Here is a 22,138-nt window from a genome sequence, read left to right on the forward strand (position 1 = left end):
AGCAACATATTCCAGATTCTAAAAGCAGAAAGAAATTAACAGAGAATCAAGATGGCAGAATAGGGTAAGGACACTTTTAAACAGATGGAAAAACATTTAATCAGGATGAAGCAGAGAGGACACATTCCAGGAAATAGGAAAGGACAGAACAACAGCAGAGGGATACCTGGAGACTGACGGACATAGGAAAGCAGCGGGCACAGCAGTGTGGTGTTGTTTTTTTTTGGGTTTTTTTTTTTGGTTTTTTTTTGTTTTTGGTTTTTTTTTTTGAAAAGACGTGCTTGTCATTCTAAATAAACAACTAGAGTAAGAATACATAAGAGAAACAGAGTGGTATCTCTATATGATACACGAGTGTATGTTACAAGAATTCCATCAGGCACGGGGCCCCAAGTTTAAGGCCTCATTGTTAGGCCAAAACAAAACAAAAAAGGCATGGTAAAGTTTTTACTTTTACAGCTAAAATGTCACTTGTCATCAAGGAGGGTGTAATAGAAATTGTCTGTAATAAATCATAATTGAAGATCTCCTCATTTTTCTTCATTTAAGATGCTAAGTTTATATTTGAGCATGAAGAAAGAAAAGAACTTGGCTCCTCTGGGGTGGGTGCCACCTGCCAGTCCAGCAAACAGGTGGGAAGGGACTTTCACTGGGAGCTCGGGAAGAGAACCCAAAAATCTGTCTGTCCTGATGGTCCGTTTGATTTGACCAGGAGCAGAGACAGAGCAGCAGATCACAGACAGGCAGTGTGAGAACAGGGCGGATTTCACAGCCCAGTCAGCCCTCTAGAGCTGAATTGGGCGCCATTTTGTGTAAGGGGGAAAGGACAAGAAAAAGGATGGAGCATGCGCTGAGCTGGGAGTGAGCTGATTTCTGACTCGGTGAACTGCAACAACATGACATTCTATGGGCTCCACCCAGAGCAGGTCTGGGTAGCCCTCGGATCTGACGGCCAGCAGATCAAGAACTGTAGAGGTGGTACATCAGGCACCATTTTGCGCACTGTGGCAATAGCTTTAGGACTGCAGGGGACAACAGGGAATTGTGCATGTGCTGAGCTCGCGAGAACTCGCTGACATCAGTGGATTGCACTGGTCCCGCAGGAATATAATAATGACTGTGGCATCATACTGGTCAAAATAGGTCTGTGTGGCACTCAGACCTAACGTCCAACAAGTTCCGACAAGATCAGCACCACCAACAGCCTAATTATATAGGACACCTGGTGTCTCTCTAATCCTGGGACCTGCTCCAACCAAAAGTGGGAGAAAGGTTACAGAGACAACGGTGCAGCCTCAGCACGGTATCACAGGAGGTGGAGAGTGGTGAGCCAAGAGTTTGGGCTGTGAGACCACGGTGGAAATCTGACATAAGAACCCAGACCTGGAACTCACTGGAGGTTGTGGCACAAGTGGCTACAACCAAAAAGTTGTATACCAACCATAATAAGTAAAATCGCATTGTAGACCTGTGGGTGAAACAACTTAGAAACCCGCTCCAAGGAGAAGACTCTGCTAACCAGAAGTACAATGACCAAGAGCAAAAGAAGAGACAAAAGCACAATGAATAATACCAAAAACTCCCCTGCAAAGGAGCAAAACCCTATGCCAACCCCAGAGTTAACTGAGGAAGACATAGAGAAAATGCAGGACACAGAATCCATAAGACTCATTTTAAAGATTCTGATCAAAAATGAGAAGCTCATGCAAGAGTTCAAAGAATTTAAGGAAGCAATAAAGCAAATCAAGGCTGGTTTATTAGAAATTAAGAACACAGTAGAGCAAATTAAAAGTACAGTGGAGAGTCTCCAAAGTAGAATGAAGCAAGCAGAAGACAAAATCTCAGAATTGGAAGATCTTTCCTGTCACCAGGGGGAAGCAAACACAAAGTTGGAAGCAGAGCTGGATCAGGCCAAAAAAAGTATTCAAGAATCAAAAGACACTATGAAGAGGCCAAATATAAGAGTTATGGGAATCCCAGAAGGTGCAGAAAGAGAAGCTGAGTTTGCCAATGTATTTAATAAAATAATAAAGGAAAATGTCCCTAATCTGGAGAATGAATTGGGAAACAAGATCCAGGAGGGACACAAAACTCCCAACAGGCCTGATCAAAAACGATCTTCACCACAACATATGATTATCAAGCTCTCTTCTATTGAACATAAGGAAAAGATCCTTAAATGTGCACGTGAAAAAAAAATCAATTGACATATAAAGGAATGCCAATTAAGCTCACTGGAGATCTCTCACAGGAAACTCTACAGGCAAGAAGAGAATGGAGTGACATATTCCAGATTCTAAAAGAAAAAAATTGTCAGCCTAGGATAACATATCCAGCAAAGCTTTCTTTTGTCTTTGAAAATGAAAGAAAATTCTTCCACAGCAAAGAAAAGTTAAAAGAATTTGCCTCTTTCAAACCTGCCCTACAAATGATATTTCAAGACATTCTCTTGACAGAGAAGAGGAATAGCACCTACCAAAACCAAGGGCAAACGGGAAGAAGATCCCAGTAAAATGACAACAGAAGATTAAACCAAGGAACAACCCATTCCTAAAATGAGAAGACCAAAGTAACATCCATGTATATTAAATTCTGAATGTAAATGGCTTAAACTCAATCAAACGTCATAGATTAGTAGACTGGATTAAAAAACATAACCCATCTATTTCTTGTCTGGAGGAGACACACTTCAACAAAGCTCAGCGGAAACTACATCACATGGGTTTTGTTGTTTTCTGTTGGTTTCATCTCTTCAAAACACTTTCTTCTGATTAAATCATTCAATGACTCTTAGATCATAGAGTAGCATCATTTTCTTCAAGAAGGTTCTTGATTTTCATTTCCTCAGCTACACATTAGTCGTTTAATAGCATGTTATTTAACTTCTTGGTGTTGTTAATTTTTTTCTCCCTGATATTGATTTTGTTTTGTGGCTCTGCATTTAAGGGGATGTATAGTAGCTGTGTAATGGAGACTGTCATATCTAGTAACATGTCATTTAACTTCATGGCATTGTAAATTTCTATTTTTCTTTCTGTTGTTGATTTTGTATTATGACTTTTCATTTGAGGGGATGTAAAGTAGCTGTGAAATGGAGACTAACATCCAGATGTGAGGATGCAGTGTGGTACGCATTTCTGCTTCCAGACAAAGATGGACTTACAATGAAACTGTTTACTATATCTTGACAACAGGATGCTGGACTCTCTGCCATTGTCCATGCCCACAATGCTGAACATATGACTGAGTATGAAGAACTGTACTTTTATAATGATATAGAGGAACTTGGTGGGGGGGAGGGAATTGGGGAAGGGATAAGGGAATATGGAACTCTATCATAAAATGATAGCAATAATAATAAAATGTAAAAAAAATAAGTAAAAAAAAGAAGATGTGCACCCTAAGTCTTTAATTGCTGTTTCCTACTTATTAGAATAAAGGAAATTGATTTGAAAAAAGAAATTAATAGCCCAGGATAATGTACCCAACAAAACTTTCCTTTGTCTTTGAAAATGAAATAAAATTCTTCCACAGTAAAGTTAAAAGAATATGTCTCTTGCAAACCTGTCCTACAAATGATACTTTAAAATGTTCTCTTGACAGAGAATTAGAACTCACCAAAACCAAAGGCAAATGCAAAGAACATCCTAGTAAAATAACAGTAGACTAAATCAATGAACAACCCATTGTTAAAAGGACAGGACCAAATTACCACCTTTTCACATTAACTCTAAATGTAAGTGGATTAAACTCATCAATCAAACGTCATAGATTAGTAGATTAGTTGCCTACAGCAGAAGCCATATCTAACATATTTTGATGTTTTTGTTTAGTTTAATTTCTTCAAAACACCTTTTTTTTCTCATTGAATTTTTCATTGACTCATAGAAGATCATACAATAGCATCATTTTCTTCAGGAATGTTCTTAATTTTTTTTTCATTTCTTCAATGACACATTAGTCATTCAGTAGCATGTTATTTAACTTCATGGTGTTACAAGTTTCTTTTTTTCTTCCTGTTGTTGATTTTGTTTTGTGGCTTTTCATTTAAGGGGTTGTTTAGTAACTGTGTAATGGAGAATATCATATCCAGTGGCATGTTATTTAACTTCATGGCATTGTAAATTTCTGTTTTGTTTCCTGTTGTTGACTTTATTATAGCTTTTCACTTGAGGAGTGACTGTGTAATGGAGACTTTCATGTCTACATGTGAGGATATGGTACAGTGTGCATCTCTACTTTCAGATCGATCATGGGCTTCCAGTGAAACCTTTGGAAGTGTCTTGATAATGGGACATTGGACTCTCTGCCATTGTCCATGCCTGCAATGATGGACTTATGACTGCTTGCGAGAAACTATGCTATTCCTCATCATATGGGGGAACTCAGTGATATGGGAGAACTCAGAGCTTGAGGAGGGGGTAGCAGAAATCCCAGGACCTATGAAACTGCATCATAAAATAGTAATCATAATGGTAATCATAAAAAAGAATTTTTAAAAAGTAAAAATAAAAAAACCTTCCAATCGTTCTCTGTTCAGGATGATGCTGGAATTAGGCTTTTTGTGTGTTGGTTTGATTGTGTTGCAGAATGCTCATCTTGTCTAAGGTTTTTAGAATGAAGTGGTGTTGGATTTTATCAAATGCCTTCTCTACATCTATTAACATGATCATATGGCTTTTATTCTTCATTTTGTTGACATAATGTATCACATTTTTTTATTTGTTTATGTTAAACCATCGCTGAAAGCCAGGAATAAATTCCTCCTGGCTCAGGTGAATGAGCTATCTGATGGATTCTATTGGCTAGTATTTTGTTGAAAGTTTTTGTGTCTGTGTTCATCAGCAATGTCAGAGAAAGGTAGTTCCCTTTCTCTGTTGAACACCTATCTGGCTTTGGCATTAAAGCGAAAGAGTTTGAAAGGCTTGCCTCCCTTTCTATTTTTTTTAAAGATTCATTTATTTTTATTAGAAAGTCAGATATACAGAGGAATGTCTTCTTTCCCTGGTCACAAGCAGGGAGCTGGATGGGAAGCTGGATGAGAAGCAGGGCCTCTGGGACACAAATCAGCGCCCGTATGGGATCCTGGTGTGTGCAAGGTGAGGACTTTAGCCACTAGGCTACCATGCCAGGACCTCTTCCTATTACTTTTAACAGCTTTTGGAGGATTGGGGTAAGTTCTTGAAACACTTGGTATAATTCAGCAGTGAAATCACCCAGTCCTGGTTCTTCTTTGTTGGGAGTGATTTGTTTACTGATTTGATCTCCATCCTGGTTCTAAGTACATTTATATTATTAATTATCTCATGATTCAGCTTTGGTAACTTGTATGTGTCCATAAATCTACCCATTTTTTCTAGGTCTTCTGATTTGTTGGCATAATAATTGCTTATAACTGCTGTTGTTCATTATTCCTATTGATCCATATCTTTTCCCTCCTTTTTGATTAATTTGGCTAGTGGGGAATCCATTTTGTTGTAGCCTGTAATGTCAGCATCCCCTATGGGCACTGGTTCATGTCTCCGCTGCTCTACTTCCAATCCACTTCCCTGGGAAACTAATGGAGAACGGTCACTTTTTTTTAGTGGAGGATGGAAACCTTGGGCCCTTGCACCATGTGGAAGACCTGGACTTAGCTCCTGGCTTTGGATCAGCTCAGCTCTGGACATTATTGCCACTTAGGTGGTGAACTAGTGGATGGGAGATCGCTCTCTCATCTCTATAAATATACATTTAAAATAAAAATAAATAATTTTTCTTAAATAAAATCTCTTTCAAGAAACTGATTACAGAGATAGTGAGACAGACATCTCAGTGAGCACATACAGCAAGGAATAAAATGTTTGGAAAAATTAGACTGGACTGGTGATTGCAGTCCTCAGCAAGCAGCAGTCATACTTCCCGGAAATAGAGAAAAATCTGATTGCTGGAGTAACTCCTTTGCACAACTCAAACTATCCAGTTCTTAGTGCAATACCTAGTGCTCAAAGCACCAAGAAAGCCTATGTACAGGGGTAGAAAGAAACGGATACAAACCATCCCCTAAAGGAGCCTGGGCATTAGAATTACAAAGGCTGTTTTAAAGCAGTGTCTTCAACATGCTGCAAATGCAGAAGGAAACCACGAACAAAGACTGAAGATGAGGATAGTGATGTATAAACCAGTAAGGAACATCAATAAGTTGGGGAAAATATATGAGACTAGAGTTAGATGCTAATAGTAAGGGAAATTGGACAAAGGGAATATAGGAATTTGATATTCTACTTCATAATTTTTGTTTTATACATTCAGAACTATTAGGAAACTAAGTCTATTAAAATGTGTTAAAGGAATAACCACAGAAAGTTACATAGTAAAAAATCTAGATCTAGAAATGCACAACAACTTAGATGAAATTGGGATGGCAGAAAAAAATAAGCAGTAAACTCTAAGGAATGGCAATTAAAAGTACCCAGTCCAAAGAGAGAAGGAAAGAAAAAATAAAGTAAAATGGACAGAGCCTAATGGACTTATTGGATTCCATCAAGCATACCAATAAACACGTTATGGAAGTCTCAGCATGAGAGGTCAAAGTAATGGTAAAAACATAGTTAAAGAAATGATAAATAAAATTTCAAATTTGAGGAAACACAGGAGTCAACAGATCTAAAGTTCAGTGATGTCCAAATTGGATAGCCTCAAAGTCACCCAAATTGTGATGCGTTGTAATCAAATTGCTGAAAGAGAATTTTGAAAACAGCAAGAGAAAAGTGACCTGTCACACATAAGAAATTCTTGACAAGACCTATGCCTGGGGTCTAGCATGATACCCTAGCAGCTAAAGTGCTCAACTTACACACGCTGGGATCCCATATGGGCACTGGTTCTAACCACGGCACCCCCATATCCCATCCAGCTCCCTGTTTGTGGCCTGGGAAAGCAGTCAAGGATGGCCCAAAGCCATGGAACTCTGCACCCACGTGGAAGACCCAGAAGAGGCTCTGGGCCCCTGGCTTCAGATCAGCACAATTCCGGCCATTGTGGTCACTTGGGGAATGCATCAACGGATGGAAGATCTTCTTCTCTGTCTCTCCTCCTCTCTGTATACCAATAAGAAATAAATAAATCTTAAAAAAAAAAACTATAGCTGGTTTCTTACTAGGGACCATGAAAGTGAAAAGGCATGAAAACATATGATTTTAAAAATCTATTTGGTTAGCTACATAGGTGAACAAATACGTGTGTGTGTGTCTTTGTGTGTGTGTCTGTGTCTGTGTATTCTCATAAATTAACTGCATAGTGGAGATCAGCATACTAGGAAGTCAAGAGACATTGCAGTAGGCACGGCTACTCCAGAATCAAAGCAAGACTCCAGTGAAACATACCTTGACAATATGATACTAGACTCTCTGCCTTTGCCCATACCTACAATGCCATGACACACATGAATAACATGTTAGACTTCTAACTATTGCTGAAAGACTATAATGCTGTGTAATACGGGGGGAAAGAGTGGAAGCGCAAATGGAGGGAAGGAGAGGGAAAGGCAGGAATCTGTGGAACATAATAAAAACTACTTTAAAACATAAAACAATGAAATATTCATTCGGCTCCCTCACAAGAATAAGCAGAGCAAGAGGAGGAGAAGAATCACAACTATAGTGGATGATGTGTGTGAAGGGGAATATTAGCGATTCTTTGTTGTCCTAACCCTGAAGAACATAAAGTTCTCTTTGCAGGCCAGAGTCCCATGCTGCAACATTACTGTCAGCAACAGGATCCAGTCTGAAGAGTCCAGGAAGGAGACAAGTGCTTTAACTGTGGGAAAAGAAAAGGTGAAGACAAATTCCAGAAGTTACCACAGAGTCTTTGAAAACTCCAAGTTACAATGGCTCCCAGGATCCCCTGGTTCCTTAAACAGGAAACACTGCTTGAAGCACTAGGGAAGCCCCTCCCACGAGCAAGAACAACAGAAAACCCCTGAGATCCACCCCACGTGAAGACTTCACCAGCCCTTTCTGCTGAGCACCAAATCTCTCTGAGCTCAAATGTCCTGCAAGAATATACTACCTGGGAAGCCAAGTCCTAGGGACAGGTCTATGTGATTCTTCTTTTATCGTGCTTTTTATTTTTAATTTTAAAACTTTGTTTTTATTTTTTCAAGTAATATTTATTTAGTTCAAAAATAATATTTAATTTTTAAAACAGAAAGAACACTTTTGTATTTTTGTAACAAAATTGGTTGTAACTTTGAAGACACAGGTCTGACACACAGGGAAAGAAGTTAAAGGTCACAATGTAGAAGGCTTCCTCATTCCATGGCCCTCAAGAAGACTCTGGAAAACTTTGCTGCATCCTGAACATGAAATATTAGAACCTGAAGTGCAAGCTTCAAGACTAGCACTCTATCTTTGTTATGGCTCTGCCCTGTAATAGACTGTCTTATGAACATTTCTTGGGTTTTGGTCGATTGTTTCTCCCAAAAGGGAAAAAAAAGAAGCATGTCTCCAGCCTTTGAATTTTTCCAACACTTTTTAAAAATATTTATTCATTTATTTATTTATTTTTATTGGAAAGGCAGATATACAGAGAGGAGAGACAGAGATCTTCTGTCTGCTGACTCACTCCTCAAACAGCCGCAACAGCATGCAAGGTAAGGATTTAGCCACTAGGCCATCACACCAGGCCCAATTTCTGCAAAACTTTTTAAGATTCCTTTTTCTCTAATCTCACTAGCAGGCCTCTCACAGCTACTCAAAAGAGATTTCTAAGAACCAACCCGATAACTCTTAATTGACTGTGATGATATTATACCAGCTCTGACTTCGGACCAGAAATGGTCTCCCCAAGAAACTGTGCAACCCATCTGGACAATAAGTAGCTGGACTCCATGCTTAGTATATGTTTGCATGGAAAGAATCTTGATTGAATTTGAACTGTAATGCTGCATCAAGGTGGAGGAATCCACCAGGGGGGAGGGGAGGGGGAGGGAGATTCCCAGAGCCTATGAAACTGTCACATAATGCAAAATATTAATAAAAATATAAAAAAACTGAAAGAAAAAAAAAGAACCAACCCGATAAGGTTACATGCTATCTAATCCTGACTATGTAACATTCAGAAAAAGGCAAAATAATGAACACAGTAAGAAGAGCAGGGGCTGCCAGGAGATGGAAGGAAAGGGAGATGAATAGACAGGACACGGGAATTTTAGGATTATCAAACTGTTCTTTTAGAGTATTATCATGGTGGAGCTATGTCATCATCCATTTATCAAATACACGGAGGAAACAATGCAAGAATGAACCCCAATATAAAGTATGGGCTTCGGGTACTAATGACGTGTCATCGTAAGTCCCCTGATTTTTAACAAATATGTCACACTTATGAGGAATGTTTATAGTGGGGGATACCCTGCACCTGCATGGGAGACCCAGAAGAGGCTTCTGGCTCCTGGCTTTGGATTGACTGTGTTCAAGCTGTTGCAGCCACTTGGGGAGTGGGCCAGTGGACAGAAGATCTTTCTCCCTGTATATCCTTCTCTCTGTATATCTGCCTTTCCAATGAAATTAAATCTTTTAAAAAAAAAAAAACAAATAGAAGTCAGCCCCCCAAAATTACAAAGAGCTTGTCTGTGGGACATGGGGAGAACCATATCTGTAGTCCACTGCTCCAGACTAGCACCTTCCAGAGCGCTGTCCCCAGGATGGCCTGTGCATGAAACTCGAGACCTGAATAAGGCCTGCACTGCATCCCACAGCTCTCAGATGGGGACTGTTGATCTGTAAGTCCCGGGAACACTGTGCTCACCCTGTGGGACCTGAAGAAGGTACTGTCTCCATGTTCACAGTGCATTACTGGCAGTACACAGTCTCCCTCACAGCATCAAGGGTACCTGCAGGATTTGGAGAAGGAGCCCTGCAGCTCTGCAGCCCAGGGATCACATCTTTTAGTGCTTTGTTTCTCAAATTCGCTGAAACTCACCCTATAGCACCTAGGGAAGACTCTATCTGCATTACTCTGCTGAAAGCCCACACCTGCCAGTTCCTAATACCCATCATAACCTGCATTCACCCTGTGGTACTAAGCAAGCCCATCTTGACATCACCAGGGCTGGGACGAGGGAGTTTTGTTTGAATGAACTCCAGCGTCATGGGAGCTGAGAAAGGTCCCGTTCATGTCACAGAGCTCCAGAACCCCAATGACTGTTTGCTGTAAGACCACAGTCACTCAGGATTTCCTAGTGGAAAAGAGGACAGTCCCTCAACACCAGTAACATGAATACAGGCATATAAACCGCTGTGATTGACACCAGCAACCCTCTGGGGCCTGAAGACACACATCTTTGGGAGCTCATGTTTGCTTCAGAATGATGCTACATCTCTTGTGTTTCCAGATGAATTTTGAATCTTTTTTTTTTGTTTGTTTCTAAGAAGAATGTTCTTGGAATTTTGATTGAGGTCATGTTGAATCTGCATATGACCTTCTGTAATGTGGACATTTTGATGATGTTGATCTTGCTGATCCAGGAAATGGTAAATTTCTACATCTTTTAATGTCTTCTATTTCTTGTTAATGTTTTGTAATTTTCCTAGGAGAGGTCTTCCATGTCTCTGGTTAAGTTTATTACAAGGTATTTAAGGTTCTGCTCTGCTATTTTAAAAGGGACTGTAGTTTTTTTCTAGCCACAAAGTTATTTATGCATTGATTTATGTTCATTGAATTTGTACCCAACTGCTCTGCCAAACTCTCTTTTAAACTTCAATAATCTCTTTTTTTTTATCTTACTTAGTTTATTAGGGTACAAAGGGTCAAGGGCTACAGGGTGAAAGTGGGTAATACCATTGTTTCCACACTAATATTGTCATTTTTCCCTGTATCTGGGGTCAGGGAAAAAAACAAAGGGAAAAGCCCCACCCAACCTCCTACCCATCCCATATCCCCAACGGGAGGCACGTTCTGAGGGTCCTGCTCAAACAGTTTTGATAGTTCATCAGTTCTGGATTGCTTCCAATTTCTCAGTTTCAATTGCAATGAAACCTATTCAGAGTACACTGGCTGACAGTCTCTTCATGGTTGGGGTTCTAAGATGAACAATTCAGTTGGAGGGATCTCCAAAGAAACTTCTTCTGAGATGATCCAGGGCTGATTCTTGCACAAGTTTGCTAGTACACAGTCCGACACCGTCCGTCACACCAATCAGCTTATGCACATGCTGGTCGTTGGGATTGCTGGGTTTGTTCTGTCTCCAGCCCTGTCTTCCTTGTGAACCAAAGGGGGTTGTAGTCCAGTTCGATCCTGCCCCCTTCATACTCAGTCCTTACGCAAACCAGTTGGAGCTGCAGCCTGGTTGGGGCAATTCCCCATAACCCCCACCAGTTCTGCCCACTATCCTGGTTCCCATGCTTGCCAGTATGCACCGCAAGCTTGTCCAGTCTGTCCCATATCCCATTTAGCTCTCACACATGTCATTGAAGCCCAGCTCAACCCGACCAACCTACTATCCAGCCCACACACCTACTGGCAGGTGCCCTTCTGTACAGCCACCCCTGCCCCTTTCTTGGTATTCCTGCTGTCCAATGAGAGTGGTAGCCCGAGGCAGGTGCCCACTATTTCCCTTCTAGGCCACACCCACTCCCAGATTATGCACTCTCCAGGTAGTTCTGGCATTTGACTTGACAGAATTAGCTCCCAGTGCCAGCCTCTGCCAGCTAGTGCAGTGGCTAGCCCAACCAACCCTCACCCTCACCCACTCTAGTTTTTGCTTGCACCAGTCGGAACAATCAGCCCACCATGGCCCTTCCCTTATCTAGTCCACATGAGGCCCACAGGTGTTATAGTCCTGCCTATTCTGATTTGCCCCCATCCCGACTCACGCTTTCCAATGGAAGTAGTTGTCCAGCAGGGGAGCCCACATTCCCCTGTCAGCTTTGCCTCCTCCTCCTGATTATCACATGTGCTGTTTGGGCACTGCAACCACATCTGGTACGGCTCATCTCACCTTGGCATTCCTTATTGTGTACTAGTATGTGTCGCAACCGAACCTGGCTTGACCCACACTCTGTTCTGGCGCTCGGACTCACCAGCGGTTGATGTGAACAGGTTCAGCCTGGTCTGCCCCCAACCCATGCCAACGTATGCCAGTGGGATAATTTCCATAGCCTGTTCTGGGCTGTTTCCTATTGTGTTTCTTGAGCTTACCCGCAGGGACTGTGTCCTGCCAGAGGAGTTGTCCAGGCTCCTCCATCAGAAACTCTCCCAGTGCCAGATTTTGCACACACCAGTGGGTCCATGAGCCAGCCCTGCTCAGTTCGCCTCCTGTCCTAGCAGGAACAGTGGCATTTCCTGACTGGTCTTCAACCCGATCTGGTTCTTACTGTTGAGTGTTTCAACCCAGCCATGGCTCTTCCATACCCCCATATAGCTCACACATGGTTCAGTAAGGGCTGAGACCTAGCCTAGTCTGTCACACATTTCCCCTGGGCCTGCAGAGAACCAGATGGTGTTGGCGTCTGGCCTGGCTCGGTGCTTCCAGTCCCAGTCCACACTTGTGCCAAGTGAGATTACAATCGCATCCTGATCAGAACACAGCCCCAATTCCAGCCCATGCACTCATTGGTGGGAAACTCAACCCAGCTAGAGTATCCCCTTAGCTGCCCAACCAGGCCTATTCCCAGCCTTAGATCACGTAAGGGCCAGTGGTCACTCTGATTCAATTTGGCAGAGCCCCTCACTTGTCTTGACCCCTTAGATGCTGTGGCTTAGCGTCCCTGTCTCACACAGATCAGTAGGTACAAGGACCTACTTGGCATGACCTGTGCTCCAACCTGATTTCTGTTGTTTCTTGTGAGTTAAGGTTAGCTCAGCCCTGCCCATTCTGCCCCCTTCCAGTGGCAGCACGGCCCACCCCACATCCTGTTATAGGATGCACATTCAGGTGCTGCTGCCTTGACCTAACCTGACTGTTATGGGTTCCTACACCCGTGAGTGATGGCAGGTAGCATGGTCACACCTAGCTTAGTCCATCCCAACCCCAGCTTGTGAGCTAACCAGGGGGACTTGTATTTCCACAGGGTTGGGCCCACACAACCCCATAGAGTCTACCCCCAGAGGCCAAGTTCTCTCGCATGCTGGATAGAGTCTTGACCCTGCCAAATGTGACCACTCTACCACTTCACCACACAGTTGGGTAATGGTACCCAACACTGCCAAAGAGGCCCCCATCTATAGCACTGGTGTGGGCTGGTGTGTGGCGATCAGTGATGTTCTGTGCTAACAGTTCATCTCTGTATTCCTAATTGCCAGGTAACCACAAGTACACAGGTGTGTCCTGGGCTCTGCACTGCCTGCGACATGCATAAGACGGCCAGTTGGCTATGAGACAAACCATGGTAATGACTGCTTATGCTGCAGTGATGCTGCAAATTAACATACAGATGGTTCTAGCTAAACCAAGGCAGGCAGGGCCAGATCTAACATCCCAGCACCTGACCTCTAGTCAGAGATCTATCAGCCAGGGCCACCCTAACAACTGGCCAGCAGTTTCATCAATGGCCCCTCCACTCAGATTCCCAGTCTGGACCAACTCCCTTCCAGGCACAGGTTCAGAGAGCAATTACTGGTCCAGCATTGATCTCAGGGAATTGGTAGTTCCGCCACCTGGTGGCTATAATGAATATTACAAGCTGTGCAGAGAAATGATTAGAAAGTTGAAGCTTTGAAAAAACTACCACAAAATACATTGGAATGTCCTCTCCCACTGTTTGCAATGTGGTGGAATTGGTTAAGTAAAGAGGTTCAACTTTGGGTAAACCTCAGAGATTATGCAGTTTACAAGGGCCTCAGAAATGCTCACATTCCTCACAGAAGTGATTCCACTCTTGGCAGCTGGTCACAAGGAGTGCAGTCATTGCTTAAGGGCCCTGGTGAAAGGGGACAGTGACCAGTGTCATCAAGATGGAGCCAGCGCCAGGGCCAGAGGCCCATGAGGTGTGCAAAGCAACCTTCAGTCCCACCCCAGCCCAGTCTGGGCTGCCAGGACCTGGTGTGGACAAAAAGAAGGCAGGGAGGGTCATATGACCTTAAGGACAGGGGAGGCCAAGACTGAGATTTTCAGGTGAATCAGAGAGCTCTGGGCTCAGCTGACCCATAAGGCATGCCAGGACCCACCAGCCTGGCCTAACTCCAGCTCCTACATTCCCTACCTGTGGGCAGAGCAACTCTATGTCATAACCCACCTAGCGCGGAAGAACCTTTAGCCAGAGGTTAAACAGGGGCTGGCATTCTGGCTGGGAGATTAAAGCGGATACCTATGATGGCAGCGTCCTGTGTGGGCACTGATTCTCAAATCCCAGCTGCTCCACTTTCAATTCAGTTCCCTGTTAATGCACTTGGGAAAGCAGCAGCAGGTGGCCCAAGTGTCTGGGCCACCATCACCCATGTGGCAGACCTTGGTGGAGTTCGAGGCTCCTGGCTCCCTGGCCCAACGCCAGCTGCTGCAACCATCTGGAGCAATGAGCCAGAGAACGGAAGATCTACCTCCCTCCCTCCCTGTAACTGTCTTTCAGGCAAAATAATTATGCATTCTTAAAGAGATAAAACAATGTTTAATATCCCCAATCTGGCCAGATAATGTGTAGGCGTAGGACTAGAGCAACGGCTGGTGGGCAGTGGAAGGTGGCTGCGTCTGCCCTGGTGCAGTGTGCCAGGCTTTACAATGCACTGTCATGGTAAATGTATGTGTGTATGTGTGTGTGTGACTTTTTATGATTTGAACTTTATATATTTGAAGCAAAGTGACAGCGATACCCCAACCATTAGCTCACTGTCCTGAATGTCCAGGGCTGGGCCAGACCACAGTCAGGATGCAGGAGCTCAACCTCGGAGCCCCATGAGGGTGGCAGGTATTCAACTACTTAGGTCACTACCTGCTGTCAGTGAGAATGTGCCCTAGCAAGAAGAGGGAGTCAGGAGCAAAGCCAGAGCTAAACCCTGGGGACACTGATTAGGCACTGGCCAAATGCCAGTCCCAAAGCAAGCCTGCTCTGTGTCCACTCAGTGATCAGGACACCAAGACCCAGGAGAGCTGGCGTTGCGGCACAGTGGGTTGGACTGTCATCCCACATAAGCACAGATTCGAGTCCCAGATGCTCCACTTCTGATACGATTCTCTGCTAATGCACAAGGTGGTGCAGGTGCCTGGGCCCCTGCTGCTGAAATGGGAGATCCAGATGGGGTTCTGTGCTCCTGGCTGTCATGGCCATTTGAGGAGTGAACCAGCAGATGGAACATTCATATTCATCTTCTCTCTCTCTCTCTCTCTCTCTCTGCCTTTCAAACAAATAGATGGAAAGAAGGAAAGAAGAAAAAATGGAAGCAAAAAGAAAAAAAACTGAGACCCAAAGAGGCCAGGTGATCCAACCCAGGCTGTGAGCCAATGTGCCAATGTGTGTGTGCGTGTGTGTGAGTGTGTGTGTGTGTGTGTGTGTGTGTGTGTGTCAGACTGGCTGGCACACACTCACCCAGCAAGCTCTGAGCACCTGTGCTCTGTGCAGGTCTTGCCACCACCCTGGGTGTGTCTCTCCCCGCAGAGCTCAGACAGATCTAGTAAACCTGGCAAGGGAAACACGTGGACCCTGAATATGCACAACTCGGGGCCGAGGTGGGAAACAGGGGAGCAAGCAGAACTTAAGAGCTGCGCGGAGTGCTCCTCCAGAGAAGTAAAGAGGCCGAGTCACAGTGTGGCCATCTAGTGGCCACTCAAGATACTGCAGGTCAGCCAGGAGCAGCTGGCCGGAGCTGAGCACCTCTGTGAGCTGTTGCTGTTCTCTTCACCACCAGGAGGCATCACTTCACCCCTAACCTGCATGTCCAGATTCCCACGTGCCTTTTGCCTTTCCAGGATCATGTAAAATAATGATAGGCTGGGATTTGCCCAGGAAGCTGGTCTTGGAACCCTGCAGGCAGTTGCTGGGCTGCATCTGCTTCATGGAGTGGACCCAGCAAAGGGCTGGGTCCTGGCTGGGCCTGGGTTACAGGTGTGAGTTCTGTCTGCACTGAGGTGGCAGGTATGAGAGTACCACAAGCAGAGGTGCAGAGGTAAGCGTGCAACCTGAAGCAGAGGAGCTGGGAAGGTAAAGGGAACACCAGCAGGGGGCAGTAAATTTTGGGAGAGCTGGGGGGAGGAGCATTTAGGAGGACAGCCCCTTATCTGGTCTGGGAGAGTTGGTGGCATGCATGCACAGAGACAACAGACTCAGGTTGCTGAGCTATGGAGACTTCCTCTTTGGTGCAGCCATGCCTGAGGATGTGCAGGTGGGGACAGGGTCCGCCGTGCTTGGCAACGTTGTTGCACAGAGAGAATGAAGTAGATAGGGTACCCCGCCTGGAAAGCTGACCCCAGCCTCTGTGTCAAGCTTCCTAGGACTTTTGTACCTAAGTCAGCATCAGACCCTTGAACACGACACGAACACGTGGATGTGGTCTGTGCCAGCAGAGGGAGCAGCTCTATGGGCAGCCCAAGCCCACAGGAACTGAGCTGGGGACCAAGCTCAGCTTCCCTGTGAAGCTGGCTGCCATCCTGTTGCCCAAGCAGCAGGAGGATCTCAGCGACTCTGCATCTTGCAACAAGGGCCCGGAATAAGGACATCCTTTATGAGAGCAATCGCAGCGCTTGTGGAGGAAACCAACAGGCCGGTCCTGAGGGAATTTGGGAGGGAAGATGGGAGGAGGTGCAGCAGAGGCTTATGGACCTCTTAACTGAGGGGTCCCTCCCCACTGTCCTCCCAAAAGCACCAGGTGCTCTGCCATGGCCAACACACACCCTGCAGGCCCCACAGAGAACCCTCTGCTGGGGTGGAATTTGCAGTGGACCGAAGGCAAAAGACTGGAGTTCAATGCCACTGGCCTGCACTTCTGGGTCTGTATTTTCCCCTCTTTCAAAGAGTCCCAGTTGTAGCCACCTGGCTGAGCCATGGTGGGCTCCAGTCAGAAGGCATCACACACCACTGAGTTTAGATGCGAGCAGGGTCCCTTCCCAGCCTGCCCCAGGCTCATTAACTCTGGGGACCTGGAGCTGCCTCCCTCCCGTGTCTCCCTGATCCCGTCCTCTCTCCCCAACCAGCCAAGGATTTGATTATGCACCTAAGAAGTCCACGTACAGAAACGTTGCTGCCTCTGCAGCGTGGGACAGAACAGACACCAGCCCCACTCTGCACGTGCCCTGAGTGATGCAGGGGCAGCTGGGCCCAGCAGGCTCTCTGCTGCCTGCCAGGCACAGGCCCGAGCCTGCTTCTCAGCCAGTGCCCTCTGTGACCTGGGCAGGTGCTGTTCCTTCCTGTGACTTAGGTCCCCAGATTAAAGGGATCCTGCTAACGCTGTGGCTCTGCATCTAACCTGACTAGCTCTGTAATAACAACAGGAATAGCAATAGCTGATGGTTCTTACATGCCATGTGCTGGGTGCTACTCTGTGTGTTTCATGTTAATTTCAGGTTCGCAGCATCCCTCTTGGATAGGCACCGGTTACTGCCCCAGCTGATAGCAAACAGGAGCTCCCCTAGCTTCCAGCTAAGGACAGACACTGGGACTCATTCTCTCTCAGTTCTTCTTCTCCAGGAGATTTTCTGGGAAAACTGGCCCAGGGAAGAACACACCAGGCTCTCAAACTATTTCTCTTTTTTTTTTATTTTTTAAGGATTTATTTGTTTATTTACTTGAAAGGCAGAGTAGGAAAGACTAAGGAGAGAGAGGTCTTCCATCCACTGGCTCATTCCCCAGATGGCTCCAAGAGCCAGAGCTGGGCCACACTGAACCCAAGACCTCTACCCACGTCTCCCACATGAGTGGCAAAGGCCCACACACTTGGCCCATTCTCTGCCACCTTTCCAGGCACATTAGCAGGAAGCTGGGTGGCAAATGGAGCAGCAAGGATTTGAACCAGTGCCTAGATGGGAAGCCAGCCTGCAGACAGCTGCTTAAACCCCTACATTACAACCCTGGCCCCTTCGCCAACCATCTGAGAGAGCAGAGGAGTGAGGAGGTGACTTCAGAACCAAAGCAGCTCAGCCCCAAAAGCCCAGTGTCATCAATAGTTTTGGAGGTTACGGCATTTGGGAACTTGACTGCTAGGGTCACAAGCAGGGTGTGGGTGTCAGAGGTGTAGGGGTTCCTGGGGCTGTTCCAAGGGGAGGCTTCTAGCGCCAGCACTTCAGGGGAAGAACCCAAATTTATTCTGTTGAATCACATATACCTTACTAGATAGGACACAGAGATTAGTTACTCCTCACTAAGGTACTGAAGATTTCTCTGCACACCCCTCCTAAAACTGTTCTGCACCTAAACTGTTGATATATGCCTTGTTAGAGTTATAAGCCAGTTTAGACTACCCTAAAAACTGCCAGGTTCAGCAAAATTATACTCCAACACTATAAATTGCTAAATACTAGAATGAAAATAGACACAAGACAGCTGAATAGTACCCTATTGCCATTTAAAGGTGTATAGAAGCTGGTTGTATATAAACTAAAATTGAAATGTCAATGAAGTAGTCACAGGAAAAGAACTGTGGTTAAGAACTCGCGTCTTGTAACATATTGGTTACTCAATACCATGTCAATTAATTCCATAATGTTGTAAATTGTTGTTGATGTTATGTTGGGGCTTTAATTGACCAGGATGATATTCTGCCCGCTCTACCTTCAGACCAGAGATGGTCTCCCCGAGAAACCGATGAATTTATCTGGACAGTGAGATGCCGGACTCTGCTTGGTATATGTTTGCAAAGAAAGAATCTTGACTGAACTTGAACTACAATACTGCAACAAGGTGGAGGAATCCACCATGGCGGGGAGGGGACGGGGAGGGGATGGGGGAATCCCAAAGCCTATGAAACTGTGTCACATAATGCAATGTAATTAATAAAATTTAAAAAAAAAAAAAAAAAGATTCTGTTGACGCCCTGCTCCCTGCAGGGTTTGCAGCCACCAGGTGGCAGTCAACACCACAGCCAGACAGAGAGCAGCTGCTGAAGCTGGGTGCATGCGCAGTCTCCCACCCTGGGACCTTCAGCCAGAGATTGTGCCTGCGCGTGCCTGCCCCTGTGAGGGGTAATTGAGTCCCTTTCCTCCGGATCTCTTCACTCCTCCCTGGACTTCCCTTCTCTTGTCCAGCCCATCCTGGGTGCTGGCGATGAAAAGACTCATCGCCCCATTCCTGCTACTGAAGAACTCCCAGACTGGACAGTAGCCAGACACAGGCCAGTAAACAGGCAGCAGGTGTGGGTGGGGCTCAGGTAGGGAGAATAAGGCAGGAAGGGCAGGGGCCAGAATTGCCAGGGGCAGGCGCCTGTCCTGGAGCAGGGTGGGGCACGCCCAGCAGTTTCATCAAAGGCTGGGGCCGAGCAGTACTGTTTGCTCCCAGTAACCTTGCACACAAGATACCTTAAAGTTGGCACTCTGGCTCATGTGGGGCAAAGCAAATTCAGCAGCTGCCTGTGAGCCTGGCATCTGCTTTGCTACTGACAAGCGCTCTGCTAAGAGTCCTGGAAAAGCGCACTGATGCGGGAGACCCAGACGGAGTTCCAGGCTCCTGGCTTCAGCCTGACCCAATCCCAGACATTGCAGTCATCTGGGGAAAGGACCCACAGCTGGAAAATCTCTCCCCACCACCCCCCACCTCTGTAGCTTCTGCCTTTCAAAAAAGTTATACCTTCAATGTGTATATTCAGAGACTCAGTTCTCCTGGCAAAGGAATGGGGCGTCTGAAGGGCCAGGGGGGTCTCCCACAGGCAGTGACGAGGAAGGAGCAGGGTTGAACCTGAGTCGGAATTTGCATGATTCCCCAGCCCAAGTGCTTGGCCGCTGTGCTCACTGCCAGGCACAGAGATCTGGGAGGAGGGTCCGAGCCCCGCCAGATCTGGATGGAGACAGGTGCTGTCCGACCACCGACTGTGCCGTGGGTCCTGGAGGATGGGGCAGAAGGTGTATGACACCCTCTGATCCCTGGGCTTGGGGAGGAGGCTGTCTTCCCAGAAGTCAGGACCCAGCGGCTCCTTGCAGCTCTGTCAGCGGTTAACCTGCTCTCTGAGAGCCAGGGAGGCAGGTGCTCTGGTAGCCTGCCCTGCCCACCTGTCCTGGAACAGATGAAACTGGACGTGGGAGTCCACACCTTCTGTCAGAACCAGCTGCAGGCTGGAAGCTCCTCCGCCAAGTCAGCCTGAAGTCTGTGGTGCTGCGGTCAACCTGCACCGTGCAGTGCCAGGGTGCGGGTGTGACGCCTCATGGGGCCCTGTGGAATGCACACGGTGCAGGTAGGAGCCGCGGAAAGGGCAGCAGGAGGAGGTGCAGGCAGGGCCTCAGCAGGAGGGGGATGTGGTGGCCCCAGAACCAGCCTGGCCTGAGGGAGAGGCCAGCTGGAGACGAAGCCTGTAGTGGATCCTGGGGCCATCAGGGAAGCTCGGGTGGGAGGAGGCCCTTGGAGGGGGACGCTGGGCACTTCCATGCAGGAAGAAGGGAGACAGGCGTGTGGCCGAGCAGTAAAGATCCTTGTAACAATGCCCCCTGTCAGAGAGCCCGGTTTGGGGTCCCGGCTGAGTTCCCAAGTGCAGCTTCTTGGAAAGCAGCAAGCGGGAGGCTCTAGTTGCTGGGTCCCCACCCCGCCCACGCGAGATGGAGACAGGAGACCGGTGGGAGCTCCCTCTCTCCGGCTTTGACCCCGCCCCGCCACCCCTCCTGGCACCTGGGCAATGAATCAGCGGATGGGGGAGGCAGCCTCCCTCCCTTAAAAAAAGACAAAGATGGGGGCCAAGCAAGGGAGAAATAGGTCCACAGCGGCTGGCAGAAACAAAAAGGAGGTCCTCTCCGGGGAGGATGAAGAGCTTTCCGGCTCCTGCCCGGGCAGCCCCGCCCCATCTGTCACTCCGAGCCCGGTATCCCCTCCCCGGGGCTGGGGGCGGAGAGCTTCCCTCCAGCCCCGCCCCGACTCGGAGGCCGCCGGGGACCCGCCGTGCGGCGATAGGTGGTGGGGGGCCCAGCTGGTGCGTTATCTGCCTCCTCCAGGAGCGAGCCTGCGCCTCTCAGCGGCTGCCAATCCAAGATTAGGCCCCGGGAGGGTCATTAAGAGGCCGCCCTGGCCCGGGCCCAGCCTCCCTTCCCTCCCTGATCTGGCCTGGCTGGCAGGTGGGAACCAGCGATAAGGATTGGGGGGTCTCGGGGGTTTCTGGGGCTGGCAGCACCAAGCTCCCAATACCACCCCTCTACTCCCTCACCCCCGCCGCCCTCTTCCCAGAAGCCCACAGGGAACATAGGATGGGGGTGAGGGAGTGTGAGGTCAGTGCCAGCCATGCCACGGCAGGGGTACTGACCTGAAGAGACAACATGAGGAGGAGCTGCTGGAACACAATGCCCTCTCCCTTTGGCAGCTCCTGGGAGCAATGTGTGTCCTGCAGGCCAGGGGCATGGGGCTGGACTGCACCTGCTATTCAGAGACAGTGGCCCTGCCTTGGGGTTCTGGCAGGCTGATGGTAAAGGAGCCTGCAGGCAGAGGTGGGTAAGGAAAATGAGACCCAGGCAGGAGGCTCCGAAAGGATGAGGGGATGTTGGTGGGGCCTGGTCCTCGGGACCCTCTGTCCCTCCTTCAGTGAGCAGCTGTCCACTGCCTGTCTTTGCCCTGGGGAGTTAAAGGACCACCTAGAGGAAGTAGAGCCAAGCCAGATTGAGAGGATAGAATGGGCAGGATGCAACCTGGCAGAGGCGGGGTGAAAAGGGGGGAGTTCAACAGGAAGCCAGGTAGCTGAAAGCTTCAGGGAGAATCCCAAGATCATCATCACCAGCCATGATGACACATGACACTGACGCCCAGAGAGGGAAGGCGGTCTGCCTCAGGTCACACAGCAGGGCAGAGAGGGTGGATCTGAGCTCTTGCCCTAAAGCCCAGTGAGGTGAGAGGGCCACCTTCTGCCTGAAGAGGTGTCTCCCTGGTGGGGTATTTGGATGCAGCCTCGGAACAGCAAAAGAGCGGATAAAGGGCTGTTGACAGGTGAATCTGGTTGAGGGGCTGCCTCCAGCCCTCTAGGCTCCCCCCAGCGCCCCCAGGGCCACCTTTCTCAGGTTTCACCCCACAGGGAGAGGCCCCAGGGTGAGCCAGCCCTGCCCATCAGCCTC

The sequence above is a fragment of the Ochotona princeps genome, chromosome 2, assembly GCF_030435755.1.
Source record: "Ochotona princeps isolate mOchPri1 chromosome 2, mOchPri1.hap1, whole genome shotgun sequence".
Classification (NCBI taxonomy): Eukaryota; Metazoa; Chordata; class Mammalia; order Lagomorpha; family Ochotonidae; genus Ochotona; species Ochotona princeps.